This window comes from Mesoplodon bidens (assembly GCF_964165515.1).
Source record: "Mesoplodon bidens genome assembly, chromosome: 6".
Taxonomy (NCBI): domain Eukaryota; kingdom Metazoa; phylum Chordata; class Mammalia; order Artiodactyla; family Ziphiidae; genus Mesoplodon; species Mesoplodon bidens.
In genome coordinates, this window is record NC_138162.1 from 82,668,097 (window position 1) to 82,688,672 (window position 20,576).

Here is a 20,576-nt window from a genome sequence, read left to right on the forward strand (position 1 = left end):
GATCTCTTGAATATAAAACTAAATCCACTACAGCCCATTCTATAATTCACTGCTGTATCTCAAGGCTGATAGTGATTATAATTAGCATTTACTGGTCACTTAAAGTTCCAATCCAGACAAAGCTAAGTGCTTAGAGATATTTGAAAACCATCTTACAGATGAAAGGACTGAGGCAACCACACATTAAGAAAAACTGTCCAAGAGCACACAGATATTAATGGCCTAGGGCAGAGCTGGAGGCCTGTGCTGTGAGTCACTGGACTACATTTCATCCACGTTCTGAGTTAATCAGTGGGGTGCTGATAAATGTTTAGCAATAGGCACCTCTGGGATGGAGAGGGACAAAAAACCCTGTATTGTAGCTTGAGTTAATTTCCGTGCTGAAACTATCCCCACCATGGTTGATTTTAAGGTACCAACTGAGGTCAGTAAAAGAAGTATTGGGAAGAGACATATAATGGCATGCCCCATTGTATAGTGTTTCCACCATGCAGGTATAATAGACATAAATCACCTCAAGCTGATACTGATAATAGTACAATGTAGCAAAATAAATAGGAAATTATGAGTTTTGAGTTATTACCTTTGTTTTTAATATATTTAATTATAAATTTCAGTTTACTTTTTAATAATGGCCGTATTTAACACCAGCTCCCAAAATTTCTGAGAATGTAACAGTAATCTCTGTAAGCTGGTATGAGTCAGCTCTAGTATCCTACAGGAGTTAATCATGAGTGGTTTTGCTCTACCTGTAGCTGTGGGGTGCAAAAAACACTCTTAAATTGGCTTTGCTTATCAAAATCCTTGCACATCCTATTTTTTGTGGGGGGGGGCTAGGGTTGATGTTTAGTTTTTTTAAAAAAAAATTGCTTGGTTTTAGGCATGATGGGTTACCTGGCTAATTCTCTAAATACAAGAACCACAGCTCATTATAGTATGCTGCACAGTACAGTGAATTAATGATATTGAAGTGTTATGTCAGTGAATTAATGATATTGAAGTGTTATGTATCACCATACATACACATGCACAAACGTACACATGAAACAGGTGTCCCTATCTTTCTACGTGTGTGTTCATATTTAGACGTAGAAAACAATACAATTTGGGGAATAAGTTAAAATTAAAAAGTAATAGTTCTATAAAGAGTATTAGTAAAAAATACTTGAAGCCTTTGTATTAATGATACTGTATGTATTAGTATTAGTTAAAGAATAAAATCTGATTCACTCATTGTTAAACTTGACTCCTTACCCATGGAAAGTTTAGCAGTGACAATAGACAAAAGATGGTCTCTGGATGAAGCCTCTGCTAAGAATGCTTCTCTTTGAGACACAGAATTCAAGACAAGGTCATTGATTGTGATGCATAAACATCCTTTTCTATTATGTATGGCTTCTGCATTTTTGCCTTGAGATGTTTTTCATTTACACTAGCACTTATCACTCATCCATCTGTACTTTCTGTAGAATATCTTATTCTACCATTGAACAGTCTAAGATAAATGACTGCTTTACTAGAAGGTAAATAATACCCTTGAATTTTTCTTATATTGAAGAAATTTTTTTTTGGTTCCAAAACTATTAAAGGTATGTGATAGTGTAATGTAAGGAAAGAGCCTTAGCTATAGATCCAAATTTCTACTGCTACAATTAACTTCTTGCTAAATTTGATCATATATATATTTTTTCCAGGTTATCATGCAAGACTGATAAAGTACCTAATGCAATTGCCATACTTAACAGTTGAAAAGTTGAAGATCATTTTAATTCCCTTTTTTGAGTTTGCATGTTTCATTGTAAAGAATAGTAAATTCTTTGTCCTTATATCTGATTCTGATGTATTCTCCCATTATAGAAGAGTAAATAAATCTACACATCAAACGGTTGTCATAATTTCACTATCCAATCTACAAGTCTGTTTCTGCAAGGAAAGAACTAGCAAGGAAATTGATTTGGGTTAAGTCAGATGAAATGCATGACTCTGAAATAGTATATTCTCCATCACCAGAGGTATTCAAGTATAATTTGGATGACTGTGTATTAATTCTATAATAGAATTATTTAGATAGGATTAATAGAGGGGATTTAAGCAACTGACAAGGGATGAGAGAGCCAAGTACTCTAAGTTGTCTTTAATATCTCTTAACTGTTCAGTCACTGGAACTGCCTCCTTTTCCCCTGGTTTACATAAAATAAAAGAGCATAATCATTCAGTAACCCTCTCTCATAACAAAGCAGTGCCATTTTCCCCTCCCCCCACCACTGGTCTATGTGTTTTCCAATCATACATTTTTTACAACTGCCTTAATTATATTAAATCAGGGTCTGAAAGAAAAGAGCTTGATGAAGTAGAAAACACATAGGACCAGCAGTTGGAATGCCTGAGTTGTCTCAACTACAGCTAGAAACTGTGATGCTGAGAAAGCTATCAGGATTCAGTGTCCTCGACACCGAGAGAGGACTGGTCTTGTGAAATCTAAGTTTGCTAGGAGCTCTAAAGGTATATGATGATAATATCTGCTATCTCATTTATCTCCAAGATATACAACAGGTTATATTTTCTCAACACTACTTTCACCTCTTCCTAATGAGACTCATATAAAGAAAAGTGTTCCCTGGCTTCCCTGCTGGCGCAGTGGATAAGAATCCATCTGTCAATGGAGGGGACACAGGTTCAAGCCCTGGTCCGGGAAGATCCCACATGCTGCAGAGCAACTAAGCCCATGTGCCACAACTACTGAAGCCCGCGTGCCTTGAGCCTGTGCTCTGCAACAAGAGAAGCCACTGCAACGAGAAGCCCGTGCACCACAACGAAGAGTAGCCCCCGCTTGCCGCAACTAGAGAAAGCCTGCACACAGCAACAAAGACCCAACGCAGCCAAAAATAAATAAATAAACTAAAAAAAAAAAATTTTTTTTTTAACGAAAAGTGTTCCCAATGTGAACGTCATTTGCTAAATTTTGGGTTGAAGTTAAATATCCTTGTTCGTTGATTTGTTACACTAGCTGATTTGAGTACTAGAACTACCCTCCTAGAAAAGATCGCCAAAATAAGCTTAAAGCCAAGTGTGTCCTGCTAATGTGTTTTCCAAAGTATTAGAAATGTAGTTGTGGATTGTGCTATCCATCCTATTTTGCTGATGTCACACTAAGGTGTCAATTAAGGATGATATATGCAAATCATTTAAAGCCCTAAAGAGAAAAAAGAAAAGGTTACAAAATATAAGGTCATGCCCAGGCAATTAAGGAAGCAATAAATGGAATTATAAATGGCTGGCAAACCAAGCTCATAAGAAATGGTATGGGCATTAAATTTCAGAGACTCTTTTTCAGGTAGGCTGCCTGTACCTTGGCCTTAGTACAGAACATGTCATAAGCTGAGCAATGTCTTTTGCAAACACAAGCATAAGATTCTGTGTGAGTTTCCTGCTATATCGTTTGGTGTTGATAACATTTATTAGCCTGGAAGTATCATTTTCAGGAATGTTCTATTACTGAAAAAAAATAAGAGACTTTGCTATTTATAGACTTTTTTTCAATAATCAAGCATAGTATATACAGGATATGTAGTAAACACAAATGCATACTTCTTTTACAAGATATGTACTCATATTTGACACTGTAATTTTCTGAGCTACATTATTGATATCAAAACTCAGTACAAATATATGTTTAAAGAAATAATATCAGAATATAAATTCACGTTGCTTCAGAGCATAACCTTGTCTACCTTTCCAATCTAAGAATCTCAAGATATCAGATACCTGATATCTACATATGAAAAAGAGACATGGGTGAAAAATATCAGGTATGCTATTTTCAGAGGGCCAGAGGAAAATCAGAATATAGGTGATCATTCAACCACTGCTGAGTTTTACATTGTTACCAGTAACTTAATGTAGTATTTGCCAGAGTAAACCAGATGACCCTGTCAACGTCATGATTTTAGTTAGGTGACTTTCTTTCTAAACTTCTCATCTCTGCCCAAAACACACTGTGACACCTGGAGGGGTTCAGAGCATTAAAGCAGCATAGAGATTGGTATTGCCTGTTAACATGGTAGTGTGCTGGTGGTGATCTGTACATCTTGAAAGGGGAAGCAATTTGCCTTCACTGCAGCTTAACAAGCAAGTCAGAACTTCAAAGCAGGCTATCACCTAAGGGAACCAGAGCAGAACTTAATTTAAGAGTGCAGTGTTGAAGGCTGTATGTTTTGGTGGCGGTTTAAGTGTTTCTTCTTCTGCCTGGAACATGCTGCCTCTCATTCCTCACAGGTCATCCTTCTGTTCCCAGCCTTTATGTTACTTTTGATAACTCTTCTGACTCTCTAGTCTAGCTTCTTCAGTAGGCTCTCAGAGCACTCAGTTCTTCCCTGCCATATTGCTAATTAACACTCTGTTTTACTGTATGTCTGTTTTTTCATTTCCTGACTAAACTCAAATTTCCAAGAGGGTATGGGTCAGTCCATGCGTCTCCTATGCATTGCCTTATGCTTTGTAAAATCCTGGTTTATTACAGGCATGGTACAAATATTTGTCACTACCTCCTCCCCCTCCTCCAGCCTCAAATGAATAGCTGAAAATACATGTTTGCTAGCATATGTGGGGTATCAGATGGTTTCCTATAAATAGTAGGGCTGATATTCTGGAAAAGAAGGAGGATTACAGGCATACCTCGTTCTACTGCACTTCACTTTACTGTGCTTTGCAAAGATTGCAGTTTCACAAATTGAAGGTTTGTGACAACCCTGGGTCAAGCAAGTATATTGGTGCCATTTTTCCAACAGAATTTGCTCACTTCATATCCCTGTGTCACATTTTGGTAATTCTCACAGTATTTCAAACTTTTCCATTATTATTATATTTGTTATGATGACCTGTGATCTGTAATTTTTGATGCTACTATTGTAATTGTTTTGGGGTGCCACAAACCACGCCCATATGAGACGGCAAACTTAATTGATAAATGTTGTGTGTGTTCTGACTGTTCCACCAACTGGTTGTTCCCATCTCTCTTCCTGTCTTGACCCTCCCTGTTCCCTGAGACACAACTGTATTGAAATTAGGCCAGGTAATAACCTTACAATGGCCTCTAAGTGTTCAATTGAAAGGAAGAGTTGCACATCTCTCACTTTAAAACAAAAGCTAGAAATAATTAAGCTTAGTGAAGAAGGCATGTCGAAAGCTGAGACAGGTCGAAAGCTAGGCCTCTTGCACCGAACAGCCAAGTTGTGAATAAATGCAAAGGAAAAATTCTTGAAGGAAATGAAAATTGCTACTCCATTAAACACATGAATGATAAGAAAGAGAAACAGACTTATTGCTGATATGGAGAAAGTTTTAGTGGTCTTGGTAGAAGATCACATTTATGAATATCACATTTATAAATGGTGAGACACTCAAACATGTACGTATCTTGATCAGGGACCATTTGTGGGGAGGAGGGTGAGAAGGAGTAGGCTAGTCTCCTGACTGCTGCCAAGAGTTAAATCTAGCTGGTTCAGGTAACTCCCTTACAAGACAGCTTAAATGTTTACTATGACTCAAGGGTTTAGAAAGACACAAAAGGACTAGATAAGATGAATTAAGTTCACAGTATAGGATAAAATATGTACAGTATAATAAGGTATTAAGTTAAGTACAAATATGTTTACAGCAGCAAAGCTGAATTCTATGATTTGATTGTGGTGTTAACTTCATTTCTGTTTTACTGGAATTTTGGAAAATTTTGGGTTATAAAGAGAATCGTTGAGGATCACTGGAGAAGGCAATGATTAATTCAAAGTAATGTTTCTAATTTTTTTTAATTTGTGAAATAGCATGAAAATGTTAAAAATAGTTTTACTTATATAATTGTTTTATTACTTTCAGGGTATGTCGCTGTGGTTGGCTTTTGGTTAGGATCTGGAATGGTGAGTTTTTGACTTTATTACTGACATTCAATTTTATAAACTACTTTGAACCTGAGAGGACACTCAGGAATTAACTTCCATCATATTTTAGAAATGAAATATGCTGAGATTCGTGTTGGACTATAATGTAAAATCTATACTAAATGATTTTTCAAATTATTTAAAATGCTTTCAAAGAGAAATTCTTTAAAATTACTTAAAAAGGAATTTTTTTTTTCCTCAGAAAATTTCTGCCCACCAGAGTAACCAGATGTGATCATTCAGTATCCATTGAGGTTATAATGGGACTTGGCTGAGAGTACTCTTTAAATTTTCTTGCAGAAATTTGAGCCTTTCATCTGGCTATTATACACAGCTAAAAAGATATCTGATTTTGTTAATGTTTTTTGTTTGTTTTGCTTTTAACCCCACCAGGCGTATGAGGTGGATCAGATGCTTCAGAGTATTTCAGTCACTTCCATAGTTTTAGTGGGATTAAGGAACTCTGAAGGGCCTGATTTAAGCCTCAGGTACATGAAAAGGCAGGGGTGGAGAGTGAGAATCAGGAAAACTGGGACCAGCCCTGGTTCTGCCACTTCCTCCTTGAATGACTTTGGACAAGTCACTTAACCTTTCTGAGCTTCATTTTCTCCCTTTGCAAAATGGGTATAAATTGGCTACTGAATATGCATCAATCAAATGTCATATGTATTAAAGTGCTTTGCATGGTTCAAGTAGGATACACATTTAAGACTGATTACTGTCATTATTACAATGAAAGCATAGAAAACTGGCATAAGAACAGATGAAGAGAAAAACATCAATGAAGTGGGAATCAAAGAGCGTGGGAAACATAATAAACATACATTTGGAGAAATGATAGAATGAAAATTTCAAAATATTCAACATGAGTGTTGGCTTATCTCTTGACCTGTCTCAGAACCATAGTTGCCTGGACCAATGGAATTCACCAGAGTAAAATGTGGGGAACAGTGTCTGGGGGATTTGCAGGTTCCTACGGTAACTAGCTGGAGCTCTGAGTCATGGCAGCCCCAATAATATGGTTTAAGAACAGGAAAAACAAAACAAAACAGATGTGCCACTGTTGAATATACCAAAATTCCCTCCCTTGACACAGTTGAAAGTGTAAAGATTTTTGAGTCAGATCTGGATGAATAATCTTGAACAAATTATACAATCTTATTGAGTATAAATTTCCTCAATTTTAAAATGACTCTAATATTCCACACCTTAAAGAACTGATGGAGGATTAAATGATAAATGTAGGTCCTAGCACATATAAGCATAATAAATATTCTCATATTTGTGTTTCTTCCCTGTCAGAAACACCATTGCTATTCTCATGACCTCTCTCTGCTTGTGCACTTATCATCCTTCTTCTGTTTCTCTCTCAAAATGGAATCCTGCATATCTCACTCCTGTCCCTCTCTTCCTGGTGAGTCTTCCATTAATAGATTTTTCATGTAGTTCAACTTCCGTAAAACTTAAGTTCCCTATTTATAAGTCAAATGGAGACAGATGTTTAACCTCAGAGAGCCAACGAAGCTTCTAACCTAATATTTGCAAAATGCCATTTCCCCGGAAATTTTAAAACTCCATTGTAAAGACTCATAAGGAAATCATTAAGGCACCCATGCCCTCTCAGACACAAAATTCAAGTTTTCATTTGCTATTAAATGGTTGTCTTAGTTGTGTGCCTCTTTTTTCAAAGTACTTTCAGACTACAAATGGTTATTTTAGTGGAAGCATTTTCCCAAAGCAAGAATGTCCAACTTCTTCCCCAGGAAAATGTTTCACTCTTTTCCAGACAAGTTTTGCAAAGTGAAAAATCAATTGTGTTAACATTTACATTTAGTCTTCATCCATCAAGACCTTTAATCCTTTAGTCCTGTGTGCTGAAGACAGACTTATTGAATAATAATAACCTGTAAACATATACATAATGCTGGAAGACTATGACATAGACACGGAAATGATGATCTGTATCTATTAGAGAGACAGTTCAGGGTAGAGGGATCAATATCTTAATATAGCACTCTGGAACTTGTGATTTACAATGGGATGATGGATCATTGATTTATCTAATGTGACTTTCATCACCAGAAAATGGCCAGCACTACTGCTGCAGGGAAAAGAAAGCCAGGTACCTGAATCTTCCTACTGTGCCCTGTGCCCATTAATTGTTAAACTGTATTTTTTATAATGCTTTATGAAACAGGATCACTGCTTTCAACCAACTATCCTTATGCTTTTTGTTTATGTATTTCTTCATTCCCTTGATCACCAACATACTTGTTTGTTCAATAATTACTCATTGAGGTCTCTGTGTGGTAAGTGCTCTGAAAGATAGTGATATCCCTAGACACAGGAAGAAGGGGCTCCTTTGCTAGTACACCAAGGGGCAAGGAATTTGAGGGCCCAAAGAAATGTGCCTCTCCCTTCCAGACCATAAAATCTGGGTACCCAGAAGGCTTAATTCCTTGTCCAAACAATTCTGAGCCCATTCCAGAACCATGTAATCAACTCTGTCCTTCTTAGGGCTGACAGGGAAGCAATGTGCATATCTTTATGCCTGAGGGTGGCCAAGTCATGGCTTTTTTGGAGGGGTAGTTACTGTGAAAAATCTTGGATGTGCATTTTGGAATCTCTGCAGTCCCCCCATATGCAGACAAGGTCTAAAGAGAAGGGTAACAGACTGCAGGCCAGAAGCTTCCATCTGTATCCTTTTCCCAACTCCTGCCAACAGTAGGAATAGGCCTGGTAAGAGCTGCTGCTAGTACAAAGCTGGATGGAATACATTTTTCTATGTTAATAGGTTATAACATGTGAGAAATCTTACTCTTCACATCTTGATGTTGTTGGAAGACTGTTACATAAATAAGGCAGCCAAAAATGGCCTCTGTATTGGCCCTATGTTGTTTATTTCTTCAAAGCAGGGTGAGAGCAATGAGCTCAAAAGCCTGCTGAAGCCAAACTCAACTTTTTACACATTCAATTGTTTTAAATACAGCCTCAAAAAGCAGATTTACAGCCATTTGTAACCTGCTGCATACATACCCCAGGAAACTGAACTTAACAGCTGAGAGCCACAGATAAAACCATGCGTCTACTAAAAAACCAAAACCAAAATCAAAACAAAACAAGACACAACTGCCCTTTGAGGCTCTCTGACCCAGAGATTCCCCACAGTGCAGGTGAGTGACACCACCTAGACAGGTAACTCCCCTCTCCAATCCCCCTCTCCCATAGGAGTTTCCTTGTCCTCCTCCCCTTCTGTATAGTGGATCCAAGGCCATAGCCTTGGAGGATCTCCTGCTCTGAGGGACTTCCTCTGCCTTCAAACCTGTCAGTGTTACTCAAATAAAGCTTGTACATGCCACTGTCACCTCATGGTAAGATTGTTTCCTTGATCAATTCCCATATTCTCCAACTCATATCTTACAAAGAAAAAATATTGTTTCTTTTTAGGTATAGAATGATGGTTGGCAAAACTGTCTAATTTTACTTGGGAACACTTTAGAGAAAAGATCTAATTCTACAGAGGATGTTTGTAATGCAAAAGTTTAACTTATTTTGGGTTAATATTAATTAATTATAGGATCCACATTTTAGACCACATTTTGTACAAACAGAGTAATATTCAGCCTGTTTAATACCCCTGTTTACAAAAGTATAGACAGATGACTGGAGAGTGAGTAGGCAAAATGAAAACTTATATATGAAATATGATTAGATTTATTTTAAAAAGCAAACAAACATAAAAAACCTTCTCTAAAGCAAATTTTCAGCTATTCTAAAGCAGAATTATTACAATCCCCTTGACTTATTGTATCCCTACATGAAAATTTGCTTTTGACTCACCATACTGAAGACCAGAGAAAGCTGTTTACAATATTTCAGAGTGAGGTAGCACTGTTCTATTACCTGGAAAGAGTCATACAGTTCATTCATACATCTTTCCAATGTTTTACCTTGTTAATAAGTATTGATGGAGCTCCCATGCATGCCAAGAACTGGACGGGAACTGAGAATATAAGGAAATGGGAGACCATTATTGTTCTTGAGGGTTTGGCAGTCTTTTTATTTTCCCTCCTTGCTATAGGAGATGTAGTTAAATTTATTTGATTAGAAGGACTTTCCCTTCCATTCTATATTGGAAGGAAAAAGCTAACAGTGGGTTTGTAACATACTCTCTCCTTCTCTGGACACCTGAGGTCTTGTTGATCTCCACTAGACATCACTGTAAAATGTCATTGGCATTTTCTCATGAGAGTTCATATGTAGCAATGCTTTATCAGAGTATATCTGGTCTGATTAGGACATTATTGTAAATTACTGGTAATTTTTAGATTTATTAAATGCAGTTGGCTGGAGAGTTGATGTTAGTAATATAAGTTCTCCATCTACATAACAAATAGAATATAAAAATTAAGAAACTTCAAACCTAAAGGGTTTCCTCTGAGATAACATTTAAGTCATACTTTGTAATCATTCTCTGTTACTCCAAAACCAAAGTACATTCCAGCAGGAAAAAGTCCTAGGCATGATCCTCTTATATTTTATTTAATCAGTTTCCCTCCCCCCCCCTTTGGGTATGTATAAGTTCTTTACATATTTGGGATAGTTATCCTTTTTCAGCTACAAATGTTTCAATTATCTTCTCCCAATCTGTACTCTAATATTACTTTCTTTAACATATTTTTGATTAACAGCAGTTCTTTGTTTTAAAATAATCAAATTAGTCAAATTAATCTATTTTTTTCAGTTATGATTAGCATTTTCCTTTGTGACCCTATGATTCTACATTTTCTTCTAAGAGTTTTAAAGTTTTATTTTCTCCACCTCTAACTTTTTATTTTTGAAATATTCATATCTATTAAAAAGTTAACAGAATAGTACAAGGACCATATCTCCTTAGATGTATATGTTTGTGTTTGTATGTAAGTACATATGTGAACACACACACATATATATTTATATATATATTTATGCAGATATATCTATTTATTTGTTTATTTATTCATATCCCTATATCTAAGGAGAGCTTTTCCTCCTTCCTCTTCCCCTTTTGACTGTGTAGTATTACTATAAACTCAAAGAAATTTTAAAAATTCAATATTGGAAAATCTATTAAAACCAGTATTCCTTTTGTCCCAAATTTGGCCAGTGGGAGCTTTTCAAGTTGGTAAGTTTGTTCTTTTGATGTGTCCTAATTAATTTTGGTTTTGTTCTGTTTTATTCTCAAAAAAAAAAAAAAAGATGTTCCAGGATCACTTTGTACTTCCTCTGCCTGAGATTTGGAACAAGCAATTTCTCTAACAAGCTCTGTTTTCCTTTACTAAGGAGTGGTATTTAGACACATATAATAGGCATCAGAAGTACTCATTGCACTCATGTATAATTGCTTCTAAGCCCTTTTGGTGAGAAGAGCAGCAAGCAGGAAAATATTTCTTAATAAAATATTTGTGGTGGGTAGACTTTGAGATGACCTCTAGTAATCTCTGCCTACTGACATTCACAACTTTGTTTAATACCTTCCTCTTGAGTAGGAGCCAGATTTAGTGACTGATTTCTAGTAAACAGAATGTGGCAGAAGTGATACAATGCAGCTTCTAGAGTAGATTATAAAAAGACTGTGGCTTCTGTTTTGAGTGACTTTTCTTGCTCTCTTGCTTGCTCACACAGAGGTAAACCAATTGGCATGATATGAGCCAGTCATAGAGAGGCTCACATGACAAGGAGGAAAGAGAGCCTTCAGGCAATAGCCAGTGAGTAACTGAGGCCTTCAGGAAAACAGCCTGTGAAGAACCATGTGTGTGAGATTGGAAACAGATTGTTTCCTGTCAAACCTTCAGATGAGATTGCAGCTCCAATCTGCTGCAAACTCCTGACAGACCTTAAGCCAGAGGTCTTAAGCTGTACCTGTGTTACACAGATCCTGTGAGAAAATAGGATAATTCTTTTACAGAGCAATGCAATAAGGAATTTAGAAATGTTTAGGTACCCATAAGATAATCATGGCCTCTAAAGTGGAATCTTTCCATACATTCTAAAAAAATAGCCCAAAAAAACAAAAAAACAGATCAACAAAATGACTAAATAAAACTATTTGTAACCTATGCTTAAAACATAATTAGGAAACAAAGAATACTATGAACATCAAATTTCACCTAAATAACAAAATGAACATTAATTCCAGTAAAATCAGAATGGCACTGAGAATAGAATATGATGGTTCAGAAAGGGGTCAGGGAATGATTGGGTAAGGTTACAAACATTCCAAGAAAGAGGAAGTATGACTCTATTAACAAAATATTCATATGAAAACACTGGCTACTGGTGAACCAGAATGAAAGGGGTTGACAGTGCAAGTGAACAGAGATGGGAGTCCTGGGATGGTACCAGTTCTGAGAGACAAGTGTTTGTCACAGAAAGTGGAGATGCTTCTTGGACACTTACTGGCAAAAAGGGCTGGAAGGGAGAAAAAGGTAGAAATTAAGGATATGGCAGAACTAAAAGACTGTCAAAAATCAGAAGATATTGTAATCTTTAATCCATGAGAAACAGCTTGTTGATTAAAGAAATTGCTTGACAATACAAAGAAAGGCGAGTGCAGAACATGAACCCACATGAACAGAAACTACAGGAGATACAAGGACCAATTAAAAGGAGTATACTAGAAATAGGAGATTCTAACACACCAAGACAGATCCAAATGAGTCCATAGGATAAAAAATGAGTATATAGAAAAAAATTTAAAGCATATTAAAAAATATAGAGTGGAGATTGGTTCAAGATGGTGGAGTAGAAGGACGTGTGCTCACTCCCCCTTGTGAGAGTACTGGAATCACAACTAACTGCTGAACAATCATCGACAGGAAGACACTGGAACTCACCAAAAAAGATACCCCACATACAAAGACAAAGGAGAAGCTGCAATGAGATGGTAGGAGGGGAGCAATAACAAGAAAATCAAATCCCATAACTGTTGGGTGTGTGACTCACAAACTGGAGAACAATTATACCACAGAAGTCCACCCACTGGAGTGAAGGTTCTGAGCCCCACGTCAGGCTTCCCAACCTGGGGGTCAGGCAACGGGGGGAGGAATTCCTAGATAATCAGACTTTGAAGCCTATGGAATTTGACTGTAGGATTTGACAGGACTGTGGGAAACAGAGACTCCACTCTTGGAGGGCAGACACAAAGTAGTGTGCGCATCGGGACCTAGGGGAAGGAGCAGTGACCCCATAGGAGACTGAACCACACCTACCTGCTAGTGTTGGAGAGTCCCCTGTAGAGGTGGGGGGGAGGGTGTGGCTCACCATGGGGACAAGGACATTGGCAGCAGAAGTTCTGGGGAGTACTCCTTGGCATCAGCCCTCCCAGAGTCTGCCATTAGCCACACCAAAGAGCCTGTAGTCTCCAGTGCTGGGTTGCCTCAAGCCAAACAACCAACAGGGAGGGAACCCAGCCCCACCCATCAGCAGACAAGAGGATTAAAGTTTTACTGAGCTCTTCCCAACAGAGCAACACTCAGCTCTACCCACCACAAGTCCCTCCCATCAGGAAGCTTGCATAAGACTCTTAGATAGCCTCATCCACCAGAAGGCAGACAGCAGAAGCAAGAAAAACTACAATTCTGAAGCCTGTGGAAGGAAAACCACATTCACAGAAAGACAGACAAAGTGAAAAGGCAGAGGACTTTGTACCAGAAGAAAGATCAAGATAAAACCCCAGAAAAACAACTAAATGAAGTGGAGATAGGCAACCTGCCAGAAAAAGAATTCAGAATAATGAGAGTGAAGATGTCCAGGACCTCAGAAAAAGAATGGAGGCAAAGACTGAGAAGATGCAAGAAATGTTTAATAAAGATCTAGAAGAATTAAAGAACAAACACCTAGAAGAATTAAAGAACAAACAAACAGAGATGAACAATACAATAACTGAAATGAAAAATACACCAGAAGGAATCAATAGCAGAATAACTGAGGCAGAAGAACGGATAAGTGACCTGGAAGACAGAATGGTAGAGTTCACTGCCACAGAACAGAATAAAGAAAAAAGAATGAAAAGAAATGAAGACAGCCTAAGAGACATCTGGGACAACATTAAACACACCAACGTTCACATTATAGGGGTCCCAGAAGGAGAAGAAAGAGAGAAAGGACCCAAGAAAATATTTGAAATTATAGTCGAAAACTTCCCTAACATGGGAAAGGAAATAGCCACTGAAGTCCAGGAAGCGCAGGGACCCCCAGGCAGGATAAACCCAAGGAGAAACAAGCCAAGACACATAGGATTCAAATTGACAAAAATTAAAGACAAAGAAAAATTATTGAAAGCAATGAGGGAAAAACAACAAATATAATACAAGGGAACTCCCATAAGGTTAACAGCTGATTTCTCAGCAGAAACTCTACAAGCCAGAAGGGAGTGGCAAGATATAGTTAGAGTGATGAAAGGGAAGAACCTACAACCAAGGATACTCTACCCAGCAAGGATCTCATTCAGATTCCATGGAGAAATCAAAAGCTTTACAGACAAGCAAAAGCTAAGAGAATTCAGCACCACCAAACCAGCTCTACAACAAATGCTAAAGGAACTTCTCTAGGCAGTAAACACAAGAGAAGAAAAGGACCTACGAAAAGAAACCTATAACAATTAAGAAAATGGTAACAGGAACATACATATCGATAATTACCTTAAACGTGAATGGATTAAATGCTCCAACCAAAAGACACAGGCTTGCTGAATGGATACAAAAACAAAAACAAGACCCATCTATATGCTGTCTATAAGAGACCCACTTCAAACCTAGAGACACATACAGACTGAATGTGAGGGGATGGAAAAAGATATTCCATGCAAATGGAAATCAAAAGAAAACTGGAGTAGCAATACTCATATCAGATAAAATAGACTTTAAAATAAAGAATGCTACAAGAGACAAGGAAGGACACTACATAGTGATCAAGGGATCAATCCAAGAAGAAGATATAACAATTATACATATATATGCACCCAACATAGGAGCACCTCAATACATAAGGCAACTGCTAACAGTTATAAAAGAGGAAATCGACAGTAACACAATAATAGTGAGGGACTTGAACAACTCACTTATATCAATGGACAGATCATCCAGACAAAAAATTAGTAAGGAAGCACAAGCTTTAAATGACACAATAGACCAGATAGATTTAATTAATATTTATAGGATATTCCATCCAAAAACAGCAGATTACACTTTCTTCTCAAGTGCACACGGAACATTCTCCAGGATAGATTACATCTTGGGTCACAAATCAAGCCTTGGTAAAATGAAGAAGACTGAAATCATATCAAGCATCTTTTCCGACCACAACGCTATGAGATTAGAAATCAATTACAGGGAAAACAACGTAAAAAACACAAACACGCGGAGGCTAAACAATACCTTACTAAATAACCAAGAGATCACTGAAAAAATCAAAGAGGAAATCAAAAAATACCTAGAGACAAATTACAATGAAAACACGACGATCCAAAACCTATGGGAAGCAGCGAAAGCAGTTCTAAGAGGGAAGTTCATAGCAATACAAGCCTACCTCAAGAAAGAAGAAAAATCTCAAATAAAGAATCTAACGTTAGACCTAAAGAAAGAACTAGGGAAAGAAGAACAAACAAAAGTCAAAGTTAGTAGAAGGAAAGATATCATAATGATCAGAGCAGAAATAAATGAAATAGAAACAAAGAAAACAGTAGCAATGATCAATAAAACTAAAAGCTGGTTCTTTGAGAAGATAAACAAAATTGATAAACCTTTAGCCAGACTCTTCAAGAAAAAGAGGGAGAGGACTCAAATCAATAAAATCAGAAATGAAGAAGAAGTAGTTACAATGGACACCGTGGAAATATAAATCGTCATAAGAGACTACTACAAGCATCTCTATGCCAAAAAAAATGGACAACCTGGAAGAAATGGACAAATTCTTAGAAAGGTATAAACTTCCAAGACTGAACCAGGAAGAAATAGAACATATGAACATACCAATCACAAGTGATGAAACTGAAACTGTGATTAAAATCTTCCAACAGGGCTTCCCTGGTGGCACAGTGGTTGAGAGTCCGCCTGCTGACGCAGGGGACATGGGTTTGTTTCCCAATCTGGGAAGATCCCACATGCCGCGGAGCAGCTAGGCCTGTGAGCCATGGCCGTTGAGCCTGCGCGTCTGGAGCCTGTGCTCTGCAACGGGAGAGGCCACAACAGTGAGAGGCCTGCATACCGCAAAAAAAAAAAAAAAAAAAATTTCCAACAAACATCCAGGACCAGATGGCTTCACAGGTGAATTCTATCAAAAATTTAGAGAAGACCTAACACTCATCCTTCTCAAACTCTTCCAAAAAAATTCCAGAGGGAGGAACACTCCCAAACTCATTCTATGAGGCCATCATCACACTGACACCAAAACCAGACAAAGATACTACAAAAAAAAGAAAATTACTGATCAATATCACTGATGAATATAGATACAAAAACCCTCAATAAAAAACTAGCAAACAGGGCTTCCCTGGTGGCACAGTGGTTGAGAGTCCGCCTGCCGATGCAGGGGACATGGGTTCGTGCCCTGGTCCGGGAAGATCCCACATGCCGCGGAGTGGCTGGGCCCGTGAGCCATGGCTGCTGAGCCTGCGCGTCCGGAGCCTGTGCTCCACAATGGGAGAGGCCACAACAGTGAGAGGCCCGCATACCGCAAAAACAAAAATAAAAACAAAAACTAGCAAACAGAATCCAACAACACATTAAAAGGATCATACACCATGATCAAGTGGGATTTATCCCAGGGATGCAAGGATTCTTCAATATATGCAAATCAATCAATGTGATACACCATATTAACAAATGGAAGAATAAAAACCATATGATCTTCTCAATAGATGCAGAAAAAGCTTTTGACAAAATTCAACATCCATTTATGATAAGAACTCTCCAGAAAGTGGGCATAGAGGGACCTACCTCAACATAATAAAAGCCATATATGACAAACCCACAGCAAACATCATTCTCAATGGTGAAAAACTGAAAGCATTTCCTCTCAGGTCAGGAATAAGACAAGGATGTCCACTCTCACCACTATTATTCAACATAGTTTTGGAAGTCCCAGCCACAGCAATCACAGAAGAAAAAGAAAAAAAAGGAATACAAATTGGAAAAGAAGAAGTAAAACTGCCACTGTTTGCAGATGGCATGATACTATTCATAGAGAATGCTAAAGATGTCACCAGAAAACTACTAGAGCTAATCAATGAATTTGGTAAAGTTGCAGGATACAAAATTAATGCTCAGAAATCTCTTTCATTCCTATACACTAACAACGAAAGATCAGAAACAGAAATTAAGGAAACAATCCCATTCACCATTGCAACAAAAAGAATAAAATACCTAGGAATAAGCCTACCTAAGGAGGTAAAAGACCTGTACTCAGAAACCTATAAGACACTGATGAAAGAAATCAAAGATGATACAAACAGACGGAGAGATATACCATGTTCTTGAATTCAAAGAATCAATATTGTGAAATGACTACACTACCCAAAGCAATCTACAGATTCAATGCAACTCCTATCAAATTACAGTGTCATTTTTTACAGAACTAGAACAACAGATCTTAAAATTTGTATAGAGATACAAAAGACCCCGAGTACCCAAAGCAGTCTTGAGGGAAAAAAATGGAGCTGGAGCAATCAGACTCCCTGACTTCAGACTATACTACAAAGCTACACTAATCAAGACAATATGGTACTGGCACAAAAACAGACATATAGATCAACAGAACAGGATAGAAAGCCCAGAGAGAAACTCACGCACCTACAGTCAACTAATCTATGAGAAAGGAGGCAAGGATATACAACGGAGAAAAGACAGTCTCTTCAATAAGTGGTGCTGGAAAAACTGGACAGCTATAAGTAAAAGAATGAAATTAGAATACTCCCTAACACCATACACAAAAATAAACTTAAAATGGATTAGAGACCTAAATGTATGACCAGACACTATAAAATTCTTAGACGAAAACATAGTAAGAACGCTCTTTGACATAAATCACAGCAAGATCTTTTTTTTTGATCCACCTCCTAGAGTAATGGAAATAAAAATAAACAAATGGGACCTAATGAAACTTAAAAGCTGTTGCACCACAAAGGAAACTACAAACAATATGAAAAGACAACCCTCAGAATGGGAGAAAATATTTGCAAACGAATCAACAGACAAAGGGTTAATCTCCAAAATACATAAACAGCTCATGCAGCTCAATATTAAAAAAACAAACAACCCAATCAAAAAATGGGCAGGAGACCTAAATAGACATTTCTCCAAAGAAGACATACAGATGGTTAAGCACATGAAAACCTCCTCAACGTCACGAATTATTAGAGAAATGCAAATCAAAACTACAATGAGGTATCACCTCACACCAGTTAGAATGGACATCATCAGAAAATCTACAAACAACAAATGCTGGAGAGGGTGTGGAGAGAAGGGAACCCTCTTGTACTATTGTTGGGAAACAAATGTGTAATTCAAATAATAATTATCAGGAATTAGGAATGTAAGAGTTAATCACTACTGATTTTATAAATGTTCAAAAGTTAATAAAAGACTAGCATGGACAAACTTATGCCAGTTAATTTGGCAATTAAGGTGAAATATTGAAATTCCTTAAAAACATAAACTACCAATCTTAACTCTGGAAGCAATAACCTGAATTTCCCTATAGTTATTGAATGCATTCAATTTATTATTAAAAACTTTCCCAAAGAGAACTCTATAACTGAGAGTCTACCAAATATTTCAAGAAGAGATAATAGCAAAACATTTCTGAACATAGATGAGGAGGAAAGACTTCCCTACTCAATTTATGAGGCCAGCATTGCACTGATAGAGTTTGTGTTGATACAGTTTATTCCATACAAATTATATTTCAGTTAAATGTAGAAGGTATAATTATAATATATAAATATATACTTTATACAAATATTTAAATATTATATATTTAATATACATATATATTAAGTATTTGTCCCTGTTTTATATATATATAATGTTTATATATATGTGTGTTTTATATATATATGGAACACAAGGAAAAAAGAGGCCCTTAAACATTCTCTGGATACATACCAATGGAACATAATAGAGAGCACAGAAATAAACCTATGCATATACAGTCAACCAATTTTTGACAAGAGCACCAAGAATACAGAATCAGGAAAGGATAATCTCTTCAATAAATGGTGGTGGGAAAACTGGATATCCATATTCAAAAAAATGAAGTTTGACCCTTATCTAACACCATGCACAAAAATGAACTCAAAATGGATTAAAGACTTAAACATAAGATCTGAAACTGTAAAACTCCTAGAAGAAAATATAAGGAAAAAGCTTAATATTAGTTAAGCTTTTAGTTCATATTAGTTAAACTAACTAATATTAGTTCTTGGCAATATTTTTGGATATTACACCAAAAGCACAGGCAAAAATAAAAAATAAACAAGTAGGACTACATCAAACTAAAAGGTTTCTGCATAGCAAAAATATAATCAACAAAATACAAAGCAACCTATGGAAAGGGAAAAGAAATTTGCAAACCATATCTGATAAGGGATTAGTGTATATCTCCAAAAAGGACATACAAATGACCAAAACGTACCTGAAAATATTTTCAACATCATTAACCACCAGAAAATGCAAATGAAAACTACAATGAGATATCACTGCACACAGTTAGAATGACAATTATCAAATATAAGAGATGACAAATGTCAGGGAAGATGTGGAGAAAATTTGTACATTGTTGGTAGGAATGTAAACTGGTGCAGCCACTATGGAAAACAGTATGGAAGTTCTTCATAAAATTAAAAATAGAACTACCATACGATCCAGTAATTCAATTTATGGGTATATATCCAAAGGAAATGAAATCATTATCTTTAAGAGATACTTCACTCTCATGTTCACCGCAGCATTATTCACAATAGCCAAGACACAGAAACAACTTAAGTGACCATCAACAATTGAATGGACAAAGAAAATGTGTATATGTACATATATACATATATATACACACACACACATACATACACACATATATATGTATTCTATTGTATATTTATATACACGATAGAATATTATTCAGTCATAGAAAAAGAGAAGAAAATCCTGACATTTGTGACAACATGCATGGGCCTTAGGGTAAGTGCAATAATTGAAATATCAGACAAGAAAAGACAAATACTATATGATTTCACTTATATGTGGAATCTAAAAAAACCCTGAACTTATAGAGAGTAAAAATGGTGGTTTTCAGGGGCTTGGGTACCTATAGTTAACAATACTCTTCATATGCTTAAATTTGCTAAGAGGGTAGACCTTGTGTTGTGTTCTCACACACACACAAAATAACAATAATAATATCATAGGAAACTTTGGAATGTGATAGATATGTCTACAGCTTTGGTGGTTGGTGAGGGTTTCATGGGTATACACTTATCCCCAAACTCATAGAGTTGTAAACATTAAATTTTCAGCTTTTTATATGTCAATCACACCTTAATAAATTGGTTTTAATCTTTCTTCTCACATCTAAGAACACAACCCTAACTAGGCTCCTATGTTATTTCAT